This window comes from Haematobia irritans, chromosome 3, assembly GCF_050003625.1.
Source record: "Haematobia irritans isolate KBUSLIRL chromosome 3, ASM5000362v1, whole genome shotgun sequence".
Taxonomy (NCBI): domain Eukaryota; kingdom Metazoa; phylum Arthropoda; class Insecta; order Diptera; family Muscidae; genus Haematobia; species Haematobia irritans.
The window spans coordinates 124672663-124684728 of record NC_134399.1 but is presented as its reverse complement, the minus strand read 5'-3'; positions in this window follow the sequence as shown (position 1 = coordinate 124684728).

Here is a 12066-nt window from a genome sequence, read left to right as displayed (position 1 = left end):
TGGAAAAAATACGGCCCGATGATGCCGCCAGCCCATAAACCGCACCAAACAGTCAATCTTTATGGGTGCATTGGTTTTTCGACAATCACTCTTGGATTCTCATTCGCCCAAATGCGGTAATTCTGTTTATTGACGAAAATGTGCCTCATCACTGAAGATGATTTTCTTCGAAAATTGATCATCCACTGTTGCCATTTCTTGGAACCATTTAACACGTTGTTGGGTTGTGCATCTCTCCATGGTTGAAATTGAGTATGTCTGAAATAGAGAAATGTCAAATAAAATTCGGTAAAAAACTTGGCGTTTAGGTGTGGTTCACATTCAACATCGGCCCTTACAATTTAACCACCCTTTATATAACAGGTTGGCTGATAAGTCCCCGGTCTATCAAAGAAAAACACATTTTTTTGTCAAAATTAGTTTTTATTATTCAACATAGTTCCCTTCAAGAGCGATACAACGATTATAACGACCTTCCAATTTTTTGATACCATGTTGGTAGTACTCCTCCTTCGGTTTTGCCTCAAAATAGGCCTCAGTATCGGCGATTACCTCTTCATTGCAGCCAAATTTTTTCCATGCGAGCATCCTCTTGAGGTCTGAGAACAAGAAAAAGTCGCTGTGGGCCAGATCTGGAGAATACTGTGGGTGGGGAAGCAATTCGAAGCCCAATTCATGAATTTTTTGCCATCGTTCTCAATGACTTGTGGCACTGTGCGTTGTCTTGGTGGAACAACACTTTTTTCTTCTTCATATGGGCCGTTTTGCCGCGATTTCGACCTTCAAACGCTCCAATAACGCCATATAATAGTCACTGTTGATGGGTTTTTCCTTCTCAAGAGAATCGATAAAAATTATTCCATGCGCATCCCAAAAAACAGAGACCATTACTTTGCCAGCGGACTTTTGAGTCTTTCCACGCTTCGGAGACGGTTCACCGGTCTCTGTCCACTCAGCCGATTGTCGATTGGACTCAGGAGTGTAGTGATGGAGCCATGTTTCATCCATTGTCACATATCGACGGAAAAACTCGGGTGTATTACGAGTTAACAGCTGCAAACACCGCTCAGAATCATCAAGACGTTGTTGTTTTTGGTCAAATGTGAGCTCGCGCGGTACCCATTTTTCACAGAGCTGCTGCATATCCAAATATTGATGAATGATATGACCAACACGTTCCTTTGATATCTTTAAGGCCTCTGCTATCTCGATCAACTTCATTTTACGGTCATTCAAAATCATTTTGTGGATTTTGTTGATGTTTTCGTCGGTAACGACCTCATTCGGGAGTCCACTGCGTTCACCGTACTCCGTCCTCATTTCACCACGCTTGAATTTTGCATACCAATCAATTATTGTTGATTTCCCTGGGGCAAAGTCCGGAAACTCATTATCAAGCCAAGTTTTTGCCTGCTCCGTATTTTTTCCCTTCAGAAAACAGTATTTTATCAAAACACGAAAGTCCTTTTTTCCACTTTTTTAACAATAACGAAAGTTGCTTCACAAAAGACGCTCTATCTAACAAACTAATTGACTTACAGACGTCAAATTTTGATACGAATCATTTGAAGGTTGGTACTATATAAAAATAATATGCATTTAATACTAGCGACGCCATCTATGTGTCAGACCGGGGACTTATCAGCCAACCTGTTAATTATGAACCGATATCGACCAATTTTTGCATGGTTGTTAGAACACATATACTGACATCATGTACCATGAGTCTCCAGAAGTAAAATCTGCGCACAAACAATTTTTTGTTGATTCAATCACTTGATCCAATTAATTATTTAATTGGAATGCCTTCAATCACAGAAATGATAGTATCAATTAAAAAATCAATTGATCCAATTAAAAAATTTAATTGATACTATTTTTATATGGGGCCTAAATATAGTTATTGACTGGTATTGACCAATTTTTGCATGGTTGCTAGAACATACACACTAACATCACGTATCAAATTTCTACCAGATCGGATTAAATTTACTCCTCAGGGAGATCAAAAGTCAAATCTGGCGGTCAGGTTTTACGGAGGTTATAGCTAAAAGTAGTCCTAGTTTAGGTTAGGTTGCAGCCCGATATTTAAGGCTCACTTAGACAAATCAGTTCATTGCGTTACCACAGTGGAGAACTTCTCCGTTATCACTGCGTGCTGCCCGATTCTATATTTATCCCAATGACAAGGGACCTCTTTTTTTATAGCCGAGTCCATACATTGCGGTGAAACCATTTAGAAAAATTTTGCAACATTCAGAAATATCTCCAGCATTAGTAAGAGGGGATAATCCAACGCTGAAAAACTTGTTGGCGTTTGGTCGAAACTGGGATTGAACTCATGACCCTTTGTATGCATGGCGGGTATGATAAAGTTAAAGTGGCAGCCCGATTAAATTTCAGGCTCACTTAGACTATTCAGTCCATTGTGATGCATGGCGGGTATGCTAACCACGGTGGCTCCAGGTGGTCCTAATAGATGGTTCTTTTATAAATTTCAGGCTCACTTAGACTATTCAGTCCATTGTGATGCATGGCGGGTATGCTAACCACGGTGGCTCCAGGTGGTCCTAATAGATGGTTCTTTTATAATAATATTGATAGCTAATGTCGTTCAGAAGTTGGCGTGATTTAAACAGACGGACAGACATAGTTAAATCGACTCCGAATTTCACCACACGCAGAATATAACATATACAGTGGGTAGCAAAACCGAGTGCATGTTGACCACTTAGGAGTACGTCTTATTTGCTTAATACTAACCGTCTACTGAGTCCAAGGTCCTTACCAGTATTGTCCTATTGCATCAAGTTAAAAACGGTATATGTTTGTTTCATCTGACCATTTAACTTATTTCTAGTTATCAACGACCCAATCTTTGTGGGCCTTACTAGACATTTTCTAATTACTAAAGATTGCAAAACGTGAAAAGATGCGCTCGGTTTTGTTCCCCACTGTATATATACTTTATGGGGGATAATACGCCTTCCATACTATTAGGTTTACGGCGCACTTATGTGTGGAACTAAACTACCTCTAGATTTCCAATTTCAGATAAATCGGTTAAAAATTGCCGTTTCCAGAAGCCCAAGAAGTCAAATCAGGAGATCGGGCTATATGGGGGCTGTACCGAAACATGGACCAATCGGGCAATATGGGGGCTATACCAAACCGATACACACCATAGTCAGCACCAGAGAATGAAGTCGACCCATTTTTGTTGGCGGCGGCTGACACTAAATTTTTGCCTCTGGCGGCTTGACGGCTAAGCCGATAAAAAATTCTCTATTCGGCGGCGCAAAATTATCTATTATAAAATCAATTTTAAGTTTTCCGAATTGTAATGAGATTAGTTGTACAACCAATCTTACAATCAAATTTACATTTAATTCAAATTTTTATACCCTCCACCATAGGATGGGGGTATATTAACTTTGTCATTCCGTTTGTAACACATCGAAATATTGCTCTAAGACCCCATAAAGTATATATATTCTGTATATCGTATATCGGCAGAGCCTCTAAGAGAAACAATTTTCATCCGATCCGGCTGAAATTTAGTACATGGTGTTAGTATATGGTCTCTAACAACCATGCAAAAACTGGTCAATATCGGTCCATAATTATATATAGCCCGCATATAAACCCATCCCCCGATTTGCCTTGCGGAGCCTCTAAGAGAAGCAAATTTCATCCGATCCGGCTAAATATAATATATAGCCCCCATATAAACCGATCACCAGATTTGACCTCCGGAGCCTCTTGGAAGACCAAAATTTATCTAATTCAGTTGAAATTTGGTACGTGATATTAATATATGGCCTCAAACAAAAATTGGTCGATATCGGTCTATAATTATATATAGGCCCCATATAAACCGATCCCCAGATTTGACCTCCGGAGCACTTTGGAAGAGCAAAATTCTTCGCATTCGGTTGAAATTTGGTACGTGATGTTAGTATAGGGTATCCAACAACCATGCAGGAATTGGTTCCTATCAGTCCATAATAATATATAGCTGCCATATAAACCGATCCCCAGATTTGACCTCCGGTGCTTTTTGGAGAAGCAAAATTCATCCGATCTGGTTGAAATTTGGTACGTGGTGGTAGTATTTGATATTTAACAACCATGTGAGTTGAAATTTGTGGATGACAGTCTTTCGTAGAAGTTTCTACGCAATCCATGGTGGAGGGTACATAAGATTCGGCCTGGCCGAACTTACGGCCGTATATACTTGTTTTGAGCTAAATTTTTGTAAAACTATTATAGCGACTTGATACTAATTGATTGAGGGTGGAAATTTCAAAATTTTGGCAAAACCTATAACAAATATTATTAAATTTTTTTTAGATTAATTGGCGGCTAAATTTGAGTCGAGATGAGTCGACATATTCGGCGGCAGCGTCGACTGCTAAAAACGGGTCGGCGACGGCTAAAATCGGCGGCGCGACTCGGCGACTTCACTATCTGGTCAGCACACTTATTTATGAACCCAAAGTAACTTTAGATTTTGAATATCAGGCAAATATAATACAAATTCGGATTTCTAGACGCTCAAGAAGTCAAATCATGAGATCCGGCTATATGTGCGCTAAATCCAAATGTAGAATCATACAGAATCCCACTACGGGGCATTACATTTTCCGGATTTTAACAACACTTCGCGAAAATCTCAAAATGTGGAGTAAAATTTAGTTCAAATTTCACACAAGGTGGGTCATTCTTCCCCTAAAAAGGTTTTGCTGTTTTTTTCCTGTGTATAAACGGCGCATAACAAACGGAATTACTAAGTTTGTATGCACTCTATCCTTTGGTAGAGGGTATACATTAAGAGACAATGAAAATAAATGCATAATAACTTTTAATTAAATCACACACAGAATGTGCCACAGTTATTTCGCCTTTATTATACAGAGTTGATTATACAAAGTGTTGCCAAGTTCTCATAGACAACACTTCAGTGTGTAAATATAACCATATCGATATACGGTAGGCGACGAACAAATAAACTTGTCGGCATAAATTTCCTCTTTCCTTGCTTCCGATTGTTTTTATTGTCAATGTATCATGATTTTTCAATATTATACATTGAAGTTGAATAACAACAAGTAATATCTTGCTATTTGCTGAATTATTTCAAGAAAAAAAAAAAGAATGCCTGATGGTGGGGTCAAAAATTTAATAAGCGATCAGAGCGATCTTCCACTGAGTAAATACATATATCCGTTTCATCGACTTCCGCATCGAAATATCTTTTCATCTCTATGTCTGGCCTATTATGCTCTGTCGCTTTTGAAGATGCTGCTATAAATGAGAGAACTTTGTCCTTTGCAGTGTTTTCAGAATATATACTAAAATAAAAACTAAATCTTTTCGATGTAGAAAAACAAGTAAAGTTTAAAATCGGGCGGGGCCGACTATATTATACCCTTCACCATTATGTAGACCAAAATTTGTGTTACCATCTGATTTCCTTCAAATTTGTAGGGAGTTATTATCAAGGTTTATATTCCCATATACAAATATATATATCTGAAACGATTTGGAGACAATTCTTTGTACTTCTACAAAATCGCTAGAATTAAAAATTAAATCGGCTAACACCCTGGGAAACACAATATTAGTAAAAAATATGGGAAATATAAAGCTAGAGCAATTTTGATGCAATTGTACAAAAGAGCATTTATGATTTATACATATGTATTCGAAATATAAGACAATTTGAGTACACTGAAAAAATATTGTTGTAAGGCCAAAGATTTCATGTCCTTAAAATACGAATGCAAATTTTGCTTAGCATAGAAGACGCATTTCTCTAATATAAAGTTTTCTTCCTTGTCCAAAAGTCGATAAACTTTTCAATGAAGTCGTATTGTCCTTATAATTACGTGATTTGACTTGAAAATGGGTATCATAAAGGGTGATACGGTCAAAATTTGGTCAAGGGAAAACGCATGTAAATCGGTGAAATCGTTTATTTAAAAAATCAAATTAAATTTCTTTGATTAATGTTTGATTAAACATTTATAAATTCTTATAAGGTTGAGCTACAAGTAGCAAGTTTGATGTTGCAGCGTCTATCTGACAGTGATTTTATTCTCGATAGATGCTGCCCCCATCTGGAAAAATATCTGAAAAACTATCACTTTATTCCATTTGGAAAGTAGAAAATTGTTCACCAACATACCTTTCACAATTTTACGAAATAGCTATGTTTTCGGCACTTCATTTTCGTTTATATTTAAATAAATTATAGTAAGCTAGTTGCGCTTGGTGTTTCACAAAATATAAAATGGCTCTAGTAACAATAGTGTTGGCAAAATACTTTCATGTACATTTCGTACTTTTTGAAACGTTTCCCCATCACATTTGGTGATTGTTGTAGTGTCACTTGCGAGTCTGTGGTAGCGATGAGGATGAAATGGAACTTTGAAATGCTGGCAGGGTAATAATATTGCCCGATTTTCTCGAATTTTGATTAATTGCTCACATTAATTGAGCGGTTTCCTCTTTTTTAATAATGGACTCAATATTAGTTATATACTAACTCTGTAGGTGCAAAATCAACTACAGCTACAACTATATATAATATCAGACATTTTTGTTCAGATTGTGCCAAAACTCCCATAAAAATGTACCCCTTAATGATCTTAAATATGGAAATGCGGTTTATCGCTCAAAACAATACCAATGTTACCCCACAAATGCTTTTGTTTACTAATTCAGTAGGGTTGGTTTAGGTAGGAAAGTAGGGCCCCGCTCGACTTTCTACTTTACATACTTATTATACCCTCCACCATAGGATGGGGGTATATTAACTTTGTCATTTAGTTTGTAACACATCGAAATATTGCTCTAAGACCCCATAAAGTATATATATTCTGGGTCGTGGTGAAATTCTGAGTCGATCTGAGCATGTCCGTCCGTCCGTCCGTCTGTTGAAATCACGCTAACTTGCGAACGAAACAAGCTATCGACTTGAAACTTGGCACAAGTAGTTGTTATTGATGTAGGTCGGATGGTATTGCAAATGGGCCATATTGGTCCACTTTTACGTATAGCCCCCATATAAACGGACCACCAAATTTGGCTTGCAGACCAGCGTTGCCAATTTAGCTTTTTTCCCGCTAGATTTGGCTTTTTTTGAAGACGTTTAGCGGGAAAAAAATGCATTTAGCTTTTAGCTTTTTTTCTGGCTTTTTTTCATGACCCTTTTAGCTATTTTTGGCTTTTTTATTTTCGACATGTTTCTATTGAAATATGGAAAAATCGGCGTTTTTATCTAAGCCTTGCTGCAAGTATAAGGGTTTCCACATATTTCAAAGCTCAGTTGAAACATTAATAATGAGTCCAGCCATTATGCGGGCATTTTTGTAGCAAATACACCTTGTTGTAAAGTTTTTTCATTATATACATAAAAGTTATCGTAAACTTTAAATCTACTATTACCATACAAATTTGTTAGATAAACAGTCAGTAAATTATTGGGAATATTATCATTTGACTCGTTTATCCTTTTTATGTTATTATAATATTCTAAAGTTATTACGATATTACTAAATTAAAATAGTAGATGTGAATAGCTTTGTGCACTGAAAAAATATTGTCGTCTACTTAAAATACGAACGCGAATTTTGGTTATAATAGCATTTGTGAATTTCTTTTATATAAACTGTTTTCCTTGTCCAAAAGACGACAAAATTGTCGTTTTGTCCTTATAATTAAGTGATTCAACTTAAAAATGGGTATGTTTTCATGAAAGAAGGAAGAATTAATGAAATAGTCTTTAAATGTGAGGAGTTTTTGCATCTTAACCACAAACCAAAATAGCGTTCAAAAATAGAAGATGTTTTTCAACACTTTATTTTAAAAACGTATATATACAATAATTTCTACTTGAAGTCGAGTCTGAATTTGGAAATTTAAGTTGGAGTTAGCACGTTTTTAAAGCAAAAGGAAAATGTTTTTACTGGGAAATGTAAACTATAGGAATTTTCTACAATTTAAATAAAAGTAATGTATTTCGAATTTTTCACAATTTCAAATCCAAACTAAAATTTTATTTAAAAAAATGACAAATCATTTTTTTACCAAATCCAAAGCATGCTTAGATCATTTAATATTTTAAAATAACAAGTAAATAAAATAGAGGTGTTGGGAAGGTAGCTCTCACAAAACGAAGGACTTCCAGTAAAAAATTTGTGATAGTAATCAAAATGTATCGAATACTCAAACAGAGCTAATATGCCTTAGATATTGTTACAGTCTCACAGAAGTGGAATTAAAATGAAAATAATATGCATTGTAAGTGAAATAAAGCCTTTAAGTTTGTTAAATTTCAATCAAAAATGTGACTTTTGATACAAAAAATTTAGCTTTTTTTCTAGCTATTTTTTAACATTTTTTAGCTTTTTTTAGCTATTTTTTTGGACAAATCTAGCGGTTTTTGGTGAAACAATTCTGGCAACGCTGTTGCAGACCCTCTAAGAGAAGCAAATTTCATCCGATCCGGCTGAAATTTGGTACATGGTGTTAGTATATGTTCTCTAACAACCCTGCAAAAATTGGTCCACATCGGCCAATAATTATATATAGCCCCCATATAAAACGATCCGCCTATTTGGCTTTTGGAGCCTTTAAGAGAAGCAAATTTTATCCGATCCGTCTGAAATTTGGTACATGGTGTTAGTATATGGCCTCAAACGCCCATGCAAAAAATTGGTAGAAATCGGTCCATAATTATATATAGGCCCCATTTAAAATTTAGTTAATTTGTCAACAGCAGCAATCAGTGCCATCATAAAATTATTTACAAGTTTATCGAGATATGCATGGACACCAATTGCGAAGTTATAGATCACCAATAATTAAATATTTTATGAAAATTTTATTGTTTTTTTTTTATTTGTGCTAGATCTAAATTTAGCTTCAAGATGCTTCTGATTACTGTGGTGTTATAAGAGCGCACCAGACTGATAAACCGAACTAATTAAATATAATTTATACAATTCAATCATTATTTCATGAATTAAATTAAATGAATTTTAAAATTGAATTAATTTCCACAATGAGATCGTTTTATATAGATGAATCTATAAATAATTTTGAACCAATTCTCGTATGATATGTAGAGTGTCAAATTTCACGCACAAAATTTAAACTGGATCGTATAAAATTTGCTCTTCCAAGAGGCTCCGTACGTCAAATCTGGGGATCGGTGAACCAATGTTTGCATGGTTGTTAGAGGACATATATCTATATCGCGTATAAAAAATATTAAACGGATCGGATGAAGTTTGCACTTCCAAGAGGCTCCGAAAATCAAATCTTGGAGTCGATTTATATGGAAACTATATAATATGGGCCATTTTCAATACCATTCGACCTACGGCTAACCTGGTGCAATGGTTAGCATGCCCGCCTTGCATACACAAGGTCGTGGGTTCGATTTCTGCTTTGACCGAACACCAAAAAGTTTTTCAGCGGTGGATTATCCCACCTCAGTAATGCTGGTGACATTTCTGAGGGTTTCAAAGCTTCTCTAAGTTTCACTGCAATGAGGTTCGCCGTTCGGACTCGGCTATAAAAATAAGGTCCCTTGTCATTGAGCTTAACATGGAATCGGGCAGCATTCAGTGATAAGATAGAAGTTCACCAATGTGGTATCACAATGGACTGAATAGTCTAAGTGAGCCTGATACATCGGGCTGCCACCTAACCTAACCTAACCTACATCAAAAACAACTATTTGTATCAAGTTTCAAGTCTATAGCTTGATTCGTTCGAAAGTTAGCGTGATTTCAACAACCGGACGGACAGGCATCGCTAGATCGACTCAGAATTTCTCCACGACCCTGAATATCAAAGTAAAGTGTACAAAGAGATTGCATCTTTTGCTGCATTAAGATTTAAGTACTGCTCTGAAAAAAATTTTTACGTTATATTAAAAATTACGCAACCTAACTTTTATGATACGCAATTTACAAAATATTAAGGAAAAATTTCTCTAAAGTAATGAACTTTTAATTAAAATTAAGTTTTAATTTTTGCCTAAATTTTATTAGTAACATTAGGACACACATTTTCGAAATTTACGTCCCTTCGTTAACGTCGTATGTCTTTGAACTAAGGCAAATTTTCCTTAAAATAATTTAAAGAAATTGTCCTTATAAAGGGTGATTTGTTAAGAGCTTGATAACTTTAAAAAAAAAAAACGCATAAAATTTGCAAAATCTCATCGGTTCTTTATTTGAAACGTTAGATTGGTCCATGACATTTACTTTTTGAAGATAATTTCATTTAAATGTTGACCGCGGCTGCGTCTTAGGTGGTCCATTCGGAAAGTCCAATTTTGGGCAACTTTTTCGAGCATTTCGGCCGGAATAGCCCGAATTTCTTCGGAAATGTTGTCTTCCAAAGCTGGAATAGTTGCTGGCTTATTTCTGTAGACTTTAGACTTGACGTAGCCCCACAAAAAATAGTCTAAAGGCGTCAAATCGCATGATCTTGGTGGCCAACTTACCGGTCCATTTCTTGAGATGAATTGTTCTCCGAAGTTTTCCCTCAAAATGGCCATAGAATCGCGAGCTGTGTGGCATGTAGCGCCATCTTGTTGAAACCACATGTCAACCAAGTTCAGTTCTTCCATTTTTGGCAACAAAAAGTTTGTTAGCATCGAACGATAGCGATCGCCATTCACCGTAACGTTGCGTCCAACAGCATCTTTGAAAAAATACGGTCCAATGATTCCACCAGCGTACAAACCACACCAAACAGTGCATTTTTCGGGATGCATGGGCAGTTCTTGAACGGCTTCTGGTTGCTCTTCACTCCAAATGCGGCAATTTTGCTTATTTACGTAGCCATTCAACCAGAAATGAGCCTCATCGCTGAACAAAATTTGTCGATAAAAAAGCGGATTTTCTGCCAACTTTTCTAGGGCCCATTCACTGAAAATTCGACGTTGTGGCTCGTTAGTAAGTCTATTCATGATGAAATGTCAAAGCATACTGAGCATCTTTCTCTTTGACACCATGTCTGAAATCCCACGTGATCTGTCAAATACTAATGCATGAAAATCCTAACCTCAAAAGAATCACCCTTTATTAACTGAAATATTGAATCTTTAGATTTAAGATAAAAACGCTTCAAATATAGGCTAAGAATTATTTTGAGTATTTAACCCTTGTGTATGTGATAACACCGGATGCGATACCAGCGTGATAAGGTCCCGTGGGACCTATAATAAAAAACGAATGGTAGAGAGGTTATCCCTACGATATTTTTCGATTATTTACTATGGGTGGAGTCTTCTTTGACTCACAAATTGCTTACACAGAAAAAAAAGTGTCTCGTAAATTTAAGAAGATTTTTACAATAATTTATTACAAGAATTTTCCAGAATTTTAGTTCATTTTTCGTATCTTCAACGAAAATTAACTACTCGAAAGGAAATTTTACAAATTCTAAGTAGCAATCGTTTAGTTCATGGCCTACAAAATACGATGGAAATTTCCTTAAAAAAATTCTTAACTGGTAGTTAAAAATTCGTTTGTCATGCTATAAAACTACTTGTGAAATGTAAAGTATTTTCTAAATAATAAGTGCAATTTACCATAAGATTTTTTTGTATGAGAAAATATTTCTGTACGAAAAATGAACTTGAAAGTGGATAGCAATTTCTTACTGACAATTCCTATGGTTAATAATTGTTGGTAAAAAATTTCCCAATGAAATATTTTTAGTTCACATGTAATTAAATTTATAGACATTTTCGTCAAAAATGGGTAGATATCATTTCATAAAGTTTTTGCTAATTTTAAGTTAAACGTTTCATCGTTCTTATACTGATATGCATTTAAGAGTATTGTTTTTAGAGTAAATTGTGGACAGATGCGATGAACTAACGCATAGTACAGAGATCTTTCTCGTCAAAGTGGAATATGTTTAATGTAATGATGATGTTACTTGATTTTTTTTGAGAGTGAGAGCATGCAATGCAATAATGAGAAATGGTAGCAAGTGATGGGGATGTTGTGTATATTTGAGCGTGGGGTTGTTTTT